Here is a 12290-nt window from a genome sequence, read left to right on the forward strand (position 1 = left end):
CATCCTACTATACTGTCCACTACAAACTACAGGCTAGCATCATCCTACTGTACTGTCATCCTACTATACTGTCCACTACACAGACTAGAGGCTAGCATCATCCTACTGTACTGTCCACTACAAACTATAGGCTAGAATCATCCTACTATACTGTCCACTACACAGACTAGAGGCTAGCATCATCCTACTGTACTGTCCACTACATAGACTAGAGGCTAGCATCATCCTACTGTACTGTCCACTACACAGACTAGAGGCTAGCATCATCCTACGGTACTGTCCACTAATGACTAGAGGCTAGCATCATCCTACTGTACTGTCCACTACAGACTAGAGGCTAGCATCATCCTACTGTACTGTCCACTAAGGTAGACCAGAGGCTAGCATCATCCTACTATACCGGTCCACTACACAGACCAGGAGGCTAGCATCATCCCTACTGTACTGTCCACTAATGACTAGAGGCTAGCATCATCCTACTGTACTGTCCACTACACAGACTAGAGGCTAGCATCATCCTACTATACTGTCCACTACATAGACTAGAGGCTAGCATCATTCTACTGTACTGTCCACTAATGACTAGAGGCTAGCATCATCCTACTGTACTGTCCACTACATAGACTAGAGGCTAGCATCATCCTACTATACTGTCCACTACATAGACTAGAGGCTAGCATCATCTCCACTGTACTGTCCACTCTAAGACTACTGAGGCTAGCATCATCCTACTTGTTCTTATACTGTCCACTACACAGACTAGAGGCTAGCATCATCCTACATGTACTGTCCACTACAAGACCAGAGGCGTAGCATCATCCTACTGATACTGTCCACTAACGAATAGAGGCTAGCATCATCCTACTTACTGTCCACTACATGACTAGAGGCTAGCTATCATCCTACTGTACTGTCCACTACATAGACTAGAGGCTAGCATCATCCTACTGTACTGTCCACTACAGACTAGAGGCTAGCATCATCCTACTGTACTGTCCACTAACAGACTAGAGGCTAGCATCATCCTACTATACTGTCCACTACATAGACTAGAGGCTAGCATCATCCTACTATACTGTCCACTACATAGACTAGAGGCTAGCATCATTCTACTGTACTGTCCACTAATGACTAGAGGCTAGCATCATCCTACTGTACTGTCCACTAATGACTAGAGGCTAGCATCATCCTACTGTACTGTCCACTACATAGACTAGAGGCTAGCATCATCCTACTGTACTGTCCACTAATGACTAGAGGCTAGCATCATCCTACTGTACTGTCCACTACACAGACTAGAGGCTAGCATCATCCTACTATACTGTCCACTAATGACTAGAGGCTAGCATCATCCTACTGTACTGTCCACTAATGACTAGAGGCTAGCATCATCCTACTGTACTGTCCACTACACAGACTAGAGGCTAGCATCATCCTACTGTACTGTCAACTACAGACTAGAGGCTAGCATCATTCTACTGTACTGTCCACTAATGACTAGAGGCTAGCATCATCCCACTGTACTGTCCACTAATGACTAGAGGCTAGCATCATCCTACTGTACTGTCCACTAATGACTAGAGGCTAGCATCATCCTACTGTACTGTCCACTACATAGACTAGAGGCTAGCATCATCCTACTGTACTGTCCACTACACAGACTAGAGGCTAGCATCATCCTACTGTACTGTCCACTAATGACTAGAGGCTAGCATCATCCTACTGTACTGTCCACTAATGACTAGAGGCTAGCATCATCCTACTGTACTGTCCACTACACAGACTAGAGGCTAGCATCATCCTACTGTACTGTCCACTAATGACTAGAGGCTAGCATCATCCTACTGTACTGTCCACTACACAGACTAGAGGCTAGCATCATCCTACTGTACTGTCCACTACACAGACTAGAGGCTAGCATCATCCTACTGTACTGTCCACTACACAGACTAGAGGCTAGCATCATCCTACTGTACTGTCCACTACACGACCAGAGGCTAGCATCATCCTTCTAATACTGTCACTACACAGACTAGAGGTTAGCATCATCCTACTGTACTGTCCACTACACAGACTAGATGGATCTGGAGATCAGCAGCAGCCAGCCAGTCAGTGTTAGCTATGTTATGTAGGGCAAACCCAGCCCCCCGACTCTTCCTCCCCTTACTAGCTCTGACTTTGCTGACTGCTATATGTACTGTATGTATGAAACCCTATCCTCTTCAAAGAGTATCTTAAATAATCCCACTGCACCCCCCCTCGCACTTTACTTTCCCCCCTCCTAAAACTGACTTTACTGATAGCTACTAGCACTGACTTTACTGATAGTTACTAGCACTGACTTTACTGATAGCTACTAGCACTGACTTTACTGATAGCTACTGGCTCTGACTTTACTGATAGTTACTAGCACTGACTTTACTGATAGCTACTAGCTCTGACTTTACTGATAGTTACTAGCACTGACTTTACTGATAGCTACTAGCTCTGACTTTACTGAAAGTTACTAGCACTGACTTTACTGATAGCTACTAGCTCTGACTTTACTGATAGTTACTAGCACTGACTTTACTGATAGCTACTAGCTCTGACTTTACTGATAGCTACTAGCACTGACTTTACTGATAGTTACTAGCACTGACTTTACTGATAGCTACTAGCACTGACTTTACTGATAGTAACTAGCATTGACTTTACTGATAGCTACTAGTACTGACTTTACTGATAGTTACTAGCACTGACTATACTGATAGCTACTAGCACTGACTTTACTGATAGTTACTAGCTCTGACTTTACTGATAGCTACCAGCACTGACTTTACTGATAGCTACTAGCACTGACTTTACTGATAGTTACTAGCACTGATTTTACTGATAGCTACTAGCTCTAACTTTACTGATAGTTACCAGCACTGACTTTACTGATAGCTACTAGCTCTAACTTTACTGATAGCTACCAGCACTGACTTTACCGATAGCTACTAGCTCAGACTTTCCTGATAGCTACTAGCACTGACTTTACTGATACTTACTAGCTCTGACTTTACTGATAGCTACTAGCGCTGACTTTACTGATAGCTACTAGCACTGACTTTACTGATAGCTACTAGCACTGACTTTACTGATAGTTACCAGCACTGACTTTACTGATAGCTACTAGCTCTAACTTTACCGATAGTTACTAGCACTGACTTTACTGATAGCTACTAGCACTGACTTTACAGATAGCTACTAGCACTGATTTTACCGATAGCTACTAGCTCAGACTTTACTGATAGCTACTAGCACTGACTTTACTGATAGTTACCAGCTCTGACTTTACTGATAGCTACTAGCAATGACTTTACTGATAGCTACTAGCACTGACTTTACTGATAGCTAACAGCACTGACTTTACTGATAGCTACTAGCTCTAACTTTACCGATAGTTACTAGCTCTGACTTTACTGATAGCTACTAGCTCTGACTTTACTGATAGTTACTAGCAATGACTTTACTGATAGTTACTAGCACTGACTTTACTGATAGCTACTAGCTCTGACTTTACTGATAGCTACTAGCACTGACTTTACTGATAGTTACTAGCACTGACTTTACTGATAGCTACTAGCACTGACTTTACTGATAGTAACTAGCACTGACTTTACTGATAGCTACTAGAACTGACTTTACTGATAGTTACTAGCACTGACTTTACTGATAGTTACTAGCTCTGACTTTACTGATAGCTACTAGCGCTGACTTTACAGATAGCTACTAGCACTGACTTTACCGATAGCTACTAGCTCAGACTTTACTGATAGCTAATAGCACTGACTTTACTGAGTTACTAGCACTGACTTTACTGATAGCTACTAGCTCAGACTTTACTGATAGCTACTAGCACTGACTTTACTGATAGTTACTAGCTCTGACTTTACTGATAGCTACTAGCGCTGACTTTACTGATAGCTACTAGCACTGACTTTACTGATAGCTACTAGCACTGACTTTACTGATAGTTACCAGCACTGACTTTACTGATAGCTACTAGCTCTAACTTTACCGATAGTTACTAGCACTGACTTTACTGATAGCTACTAGCTCTGACTTTACTGATAGCTACTAGCACTGACTTTACTGATAGCTACTAGCTCTAACTTTAATGATAGTTACCAGCACTGACTTTACTGATAGCTACTAGCACTGACTTTACTGATAGCTACTAGCACTGACTTTACCGATAGCTACTAGCTCAGACTTTACTGATAGCTACTAGCACTGACTTTACTGAGAGTAACTAGCACTGACTTTACTGATAGCTACTAGCTCTAACTTTACTGATAGCTACCAGCACTGACTTTACCGATAGCTACTAGCTCAGACTTTACTGATAGCTACTAGCACTGACTTTACTGATAGCTACTAGCTCTAACTTTACTGATAGCTACCAGCACTGACTTTACCGATAGCTACTAGCTCAGACTTTACTGATAGCTACTAGCACTGACTTTACTGAGAGTAACTAGCACTGACTTTACTGATAGCTACTAGCTCTAACTTTACTGATAGCTACCAGCACTGACTTTACCGATAGCTACTAGCTCAGACTTTACCGATAGCTACTAGCACTGACTTTACTGATAGCTACTAGCTCTAACTTTACTGATAGCTACCAGCACTGACTTTACCGATAGCTACTAGCTCAGACTTTACTGATAGCTACTAGCACTGACTTTACTGATAGTTACTAGCTCTGACTTTACCGATAGCTACAAGCGCTGACTTTACTGATAGCTACTAGCACTGACTTTACTGATAGCTACTAGCACTGACTTTACTGATAGTTACCAGCTCTGACTTTACTGATAGCTACTAGCAATGACTTTACTGATAGCTACTAGCACTGATTTTACTGATAGCTAACAGCACTGACTTTACTGATAGCTACTAGCACTGACTTTACTGATAGCTACTAGCACTGACTTTACTGATAGTTACCAGCTCTGACTTTACTGATAGCTACTAGCACTGACTTTACCGATAGCTACTAGCTCAGATATTACTGATAGCTACTAGCACTGACTTTACTGATAGTTACTAGCACTGACTTTACTGATAGCTACTAGCTCAGACTTTACTGATAGCTACAGCACTGACTTTACTGATAGTTACTAGCTCTGACTTTACTGATAGCTACTAGCACTGACTTTACTGATAGCTACTAGCACTGACTTTACTGATAGTTACCAGCACTGACTTTACTGATAGCTACTAGCTCTAACTTTACCGATAGTTACTAGCACTGACTTTACTGATAGCTACTAGCACTGACTTTACAGATAGCTACTAGCACTGACTTTACCGATAGCTACTAGCTCAGACTTTACTGATAGCTACTAGCTCTAACTTTACTGATAGCTACCAGCACTGACTTTACCGATAGCTACTAGCTCAGACTTTACTGGTAGCTACTAGCACTGACTTTAATGATACTTACTAGCTCTGACTTTCCTGATAGCTACTAGCGCTGACTTTCCTGATAGCTACTAGCACTGACTTTACTGATAGCTACTAGCACTGACTTTACTGATAGTTACCAGCACTGACTTTACTGATAGCTACTAGCTCTAACTTTACCGATAGTTACTAGCACTGACTTTACTGATTGCTACTAGCACTGACTTTACAGATAGCTACTAGCACTGATTTTACTGATAGCTACTAGCTCAGACTTTACTGATAGCTACTAGCACTGACTTTACTGATAGTTACCAGCTCTGACTTTACTGATAGCTACCAGCAATGACTTTACTGATAGCTACTAGCACTGACTTTACTGATAGCTAACAGCACTGACTTTACTGATAGCTACTAGCTCTAACTTTACTGATAGTTACAAGCACTGACTTTACTGATAGCTACTAGCTCTGACTTTACTGATAGTTACTAGCAATGACTTTACTGATAGTTACTAGCACTGACTTTACTGATAGCTACTAGCATTGACTTTACTGATAGCTACTAGCACTGACTTTACTGATAGTTACTAGCACTGACTTTACTGATAGCTACTAGCACTGACTTTACTGATAGCTACTAGCGCTGACTTTACCGATAGCTACTAGCTCAGACTTTACTGATAGCTACTAGCACTGACTTTACTGATAGTTACTAGCACTGACTTTACTGATAGCTACTAGCTCAGACTTTACTGATAGCTACTAGCACTGACTTTACTGATAGTTACTAGCTCTGACTTTACTGATAGCTACTAGCGCTGACTTTACTGATAGCTACTAGCACTGACTTTACTGATAGCTACTAGCACTGACTTTACTGATAGTTACCAGCACTGACTTTACTGATAGCTACTAGCTCTAACTTTACCGATAGTTACTAGCACTGACTTTACTGATAGCTACTAGCACTGACTTTACAGATAGCTACTAGCACCGACTTTACCGATAGCTACTAGCTCAGACTTTACTGATAGCTACTAGCACTGACTTTACTGATAGTTACCAGCTCTGACTTTACTGATAGCTACTAGCAATGACTTTACTGATAGCTACTAGCACTGACTTTACTGATAGCTAACAGCACTGACTTTACTGATAGCTACTAGCTCTTACTTTACTGATAGTTACTAGCTCTGACTTTACTGATAGCTACTAGCTCTGACTTTACTGATAGTTACTAGCACTGACTTTACTGATAGCTACTAGCACTGACTTTACTGATAGTTACCAGCACTGACTTTACTGATAGCTACTAGCTCTAACTTTACCGATAGTTACTAGCACTGACTTTACTGATAGCTACTAGCACTGACTTTACAGATAGCTACTAGCACCGACTTTACCGATAGCTACTAGCTCAGACTTTACTGATAGCTACTAGCACTGACTTTACTGATAGTTACCAGCTCTGACTTTACTGATAGCTACTAGCAATGACTTTACTGATAGCTAACAGCACTGACTTTACTGATAGCTACTAGCTCTAACTTTACTGATAGTCACTAGCTCTGACTTTACTGATAGCTACTAGCTCTGACTTTACTGATAGTTACTAGCACTGACTTTACTGATAGCTACTAGCACTGACTTTACTGATAGCTACTAGCACTGACTTTACTGATAGTTACTAGCACTGACTTTACTGATAGCTACTAGCACAGACTTTACTGATAGTAACTAGCACTGACTTTACTGATAGCTACTAGTACTGACTTTACAGATAGTTACTAGCACTGACTTTACTGATAGCTACTAGCACTGACTTTACTGATAGTTACTAGCTCTGACTTTACTGATAGCTACCAGCACTGACTTTACCGATAGCTACTAGCACTGACTTTACTGATAGTTACCAGCACTGACTTTACTGATAGCTACTAGCTCTAACTTTACTGATAGTTACCAGCACTGACTTTACTGATAGCTACTAGCTCTAACTTTACTGATAGCTACCAGCACTGACTTTACCGATAGCTACTAGTTCAGACTTTACTGATAGCTACTAGCACTGACTTTACTGATAGTTACTAGCTCTGACTTTACTGATAGCTACTAGCGCTGACTTTACAGATAGCTACCAGCACTGACTTTACAGATAGCTACTAGCACTGACTTTACTGATAGTTACCAGCACTGACTTTACCGATAGCTACCAGCTCTAACTTTACCGATAGCTACTAGCACTGACTTTACTGATAGCTACTAGCACTGACTTTACAGATAGCTACTAGCACTGACTTTACCGATAGCTACTAGCTCAGACTTTACTGATAGCTACTAGCTCTGACTTTACTGATAGCTACTAGCGCTGACTTTACTGAGAGTAACTAGCACTGACTTTACTGATAGCTACTAGCTCTAACTTTACTGATAGCTACCAGCACTGACTTTACCGATAGCTACTAGCTCAGACTTTACTGATAGCTACTAGCACTGACTTTACTGATAGTTACCAGCTCTGACTTTACTGATAGCTACTAGCGCTGACTTTACTGATAGCTACTAGCACTGACTTTACTGATAGCTACTAGCACTGACTTTACTGATAGTTACCAGCTCTGACTTTACCGATAGCTACCAGCAATGACTTTACCGATAGCTACTAGCACTGACTTTACTGATAGCTAACAGCACTGACTTTACTGATAGCTACTAGCTCTAACTTTACTGATAGTTACAAGCTCTGACTTTACTGATAGCTACCAGCTCTGACTTTACTGATAGCTACCAGCACTGACTTTACTGATAGTTACCAGCTCTGACTTTACTGATAGCTACTAGCGCTGACTTTACAGATAGCTACTAGCACTGACTTTACCGATAGCTATTAGCTCAGACTTTACTGATAGCTACTAGCACTGACTTTACTGATAGTTACTAGCACTGACTTTACTGATAACTACTAGCTCAGACTTTACAGATAGCTACTAGCACTGACTTTACTGATAGTTACTAGCTCTGACTTTACTGATAGCTACTAGCGCTGACTTTACTGATAGATACTAGCACTGACTTTACTGATAGTTACCAGCACTGACTTTACTGATAGCTACTAGCTCTAACTTTACCGATAGTTACTAGCACTGACTTTACTGATAGCTACTAGCACTGACTTTACAGATAGCTACTAGCACTGACTTTACCGATAGCTACTAGCTCAGACTTTACTGATAGCTACTAGCTCTAACTTTACTGATAGCTACCAGCACTGACTTTACCGATAGCTACTAGCTCAGACTTTACTGATAGCTACTAGCACTGACTTTACTGATAGTTACTAGCACTGACTTTACTGATAGCTACTAGCTATAACTTTACTGATAGCTACCAGCACTGACTTTACCGATAGCTACTAGCTCAGACTTTACAGATAGCTACTAGCACTGACTTTACTGATAGTTACTAGCTCTGACTTTACTGATAGCTACTAGCGCTGACTTTACTGATAGCTACTAGCACTGACTTTACTGATAGCTACTAGCACTGACTTTACTGATAGTTACTAGCACTGACTCTACCGATAGCTACTAGCTCTAACTTTACCGATAGCTACTAGCACTGACTTTACTGATAGCTACTAGCACTGACTTTACAGATAGCTACTAGCACTGACTTTACCGATAGCTACTAGCTCAGACTTTACTGATAGCTACTAGCACTGACTTTACTGATAGCTTCTAGCACTGACTTTACAGATAGCTACTAGCACTGACTTTACCGATAGCTACCAGCTCAGACTTTACTGATAGCTACTAGCACTGACTTTACTGATAGTTACCAGCTCTGACTTTACTGATAGCTACTAGCACTGACTTTACTGATAGTTACTAGCACTGACTTTACTGATAGCTACTAGCACTGACTTTACCGATAGCTACTAGCACTGACTTTACCGATAGCTACTAGCTCAAACTCTACTGATAGTTACTAGCTCTGACTTTACTGATAGCTACTAGCACTGACTTTACAGATAGCTACTAGCTCTAACTTTACTGATAGTTACCAGCACTGACTTTACTGATAGCTACTAGCACTGACTTTACCGATAGCTACTAGCACTGACTTTACCGATAGCTACTAGCTCAGACTTTACTGATAGCTACTAGCACTGACTTTACTGAGAGTAACTAGCACTGACTTTACTGATAGCCACTAGCTCTAACTTTACAGATAGCTACCAGCACTGACTTTACCGATAGCTACTAGCTCAGACTTTACTGATAGCTACTAGCACTGACTTTACTGATAGCTACTAGCTCTAACTTTACTGATAGCTACCAGCACTGACTTTACCGATAGCTACCAGCTCAGACTTTACTGATAGCGACTAGCACTGACTTTACTGATAGTTACCAGCTCTGACTTTACCGATAGCTACTAGCAATGACTTTACCGATAGCTACTAGCACTGACTTTACTGAGAGCTAACAGCACTGACTTTACTGATAGCTACTAGCTCTAACTTTACTGATAGTTACTAGCTCTGACTTTACTGATAGCTACTAGCTCTGACTTTACTGATAGCTACCAGCACTGACTTTACTGATAGTTACCAGCTCTGACTTTACTGATAGCTACTAGCGCTGACTTTACAGATAGCTACTAGCACTGACTTTACCGATAGCTACTAGCTCAGACTTTACTGATAGCTACTAGCACTGACTTTACTGATAGTTACTAGCACTGACTTTACTGATAGCTACCAGCTCAGACTTTACAGATAGCTACTAGCACTGACTTTACTGATAGTTACTAGCTCTGACTTTACTGATAGCTACTAGCGCTGACTTTACTGATAGATACTAGCACTGACTTTACTGATAGTTACCAGCACTGACTTTACTGATAGCTACTAGCTCTAACTTTACCGATAGTTACTAGCACTGACTTTACTGATAGCTACTAGCACTGACTTTACAGATAGCTACTAGCACTGACTTTACCGATAGCTACTAGCTCAGACTTTACTGATAGCTACTAGCTCTAACTTTACTGATAGCTACCAGCACTGACTTTACCGATAGCTACTAGCTCAGACTTTACTGATAGCTACTAGCACTGACTTTACTGATAGTTACTAGCACTGACTTCACTGATAGCTACTAGCTCTAACTTTACTGATAGCTACCAGCACTGACTTTACCGATAGCTACTAGCTCAGACTTTACAGATAGCTACTAGCACTGACTTTACTGATAGTTACTAGCTCTGACTTTACTGATAGCTACTAGCGCTGACTTTACTGATAGCTACTAGCACTGACTTTACTGATAGCTACTAGCACTGACTTTACTGATAGTTACTAGCACTGACTCTACCGATAGCTACTAGCTCTAACTTTACCGATAGTTACTAGCACTGACTTTACTGATAGCTACTAGCACTGACTTTACAGATAGCTACTAGCACTGATTTTACCGATAGCTACCAGCTCAGACTTTACTGATAGCTACTAGCACTGACTTTACTGATAGTTACTAGCACTGACTTTACTGATAGCTACTAGCACTGACTTTACTGATAGTTACCAGCTCTGACTTTACTGATAGCTACTAGCACTGACTTTACTGATAGCTACTAGCACTGACTTTACAGATAGCTACTAGCACTGACTTTACCGATAGCTACTAGCTCAGACTTTACTGATAGTTACCAGCACTGACTTTAGCGATAGCTACAAGCTCAGACTTTACTGATAGCTACCAGCACTGACTTTACTGATAGCTACTAGCACTGACTTTACAGATAGCTACCAGCACTGACTTTACTGATAGCTACTAGCTCAGACTTTACTGATAGCTACTAGCTCTAACTTTACTGATAGCTACCAGCACTGACTTTACCGATAGCTACTAGCTCAGACTTTACTGATAGCTACTAGCACTGACTTTACTGATAGTTACTAGCACTGACTTTACTGATAGCTACTAGCTCTAACTTTACTGATAGTTACCAGCTCTGACTTTACTGATAGCTACAAGCACTGACTTTACTGATAGCTACTAGCACTGACTTTACAGATAGCTACTAGCACTGACTTTACTGATAGTTACTAGCTCAGACTTTACTGATAGTTACTAGCACTGACTTTACTGATAGCTACTAGCACTGACTTTACTGATAGCTACTAGCTCTGACTTTACTGATAGTTACTAGCACTGACTTTACTGGTAGGTACTTTATTGAGGAAAATGTATTTACTATGACTGAGATATGTGGTTGTCCCACTTAGCTTTGTTAAGATAAATGCACTAACTGTCAGTCGCTCTGGATAAAAGTGTCTGCTATTTGACTAAAATGTCAAATGTCATGTTCCATCTCCTTAGACAGTCTGGTAAATATATGACAGCCGGTGAGGTAGCTGTCAAGTCCTAGAGAGAGTGTGAAGTGTGTGTGAAGTGTGTGTGAAGTGTGTGTGTGTGTGTGTGTGTGTGTGTGTGTGTGTGTGTGTGTGTGTGTGTGTGTGTGTGTGTGAAATGTGTGTGAAGTGTGTGTGTGTGTGTGTGAGTGTGTGAGTGTGCTGCTTCAGGCTGAGGCAATCTGTTAGACTGAGCATTATTTGCTTGTGTGATTCCTGCATGCTCTCCCTGCAGAACCTCTGCTTTGAGAAATAGAGAGAGAGATATATAGAGAGAGAGCGAGAGAGAGAGAGAGAGATAGATAGATAGATAGAGAGAGAGAGATAGAGAGAGAGAGAGATAGAGAGAGAGAGAGAGAGGAGAGAGAGAGAGAGAGAGAGAGAGAGAGAGAGAGAGAGAGAGAGCGAGAGAGCGAGAGAGAGAGAGGGAG

The sequence above is a fragment of the Coregonus clupeaformis genome, chromosome 28 (assembly GCF_020615455.1).
Source record: "Coregonus clupeaformis isolate EN_2021a chromosome 28, ASM2061545v1, whole genome shotgun sequence".
Lineage (NCBI taxonomy): Eukaryota > Metazoa > Chordata > Actinopteri > Salmoniformes > Salmonidae > Coregonus > Coregonus clupeaformis.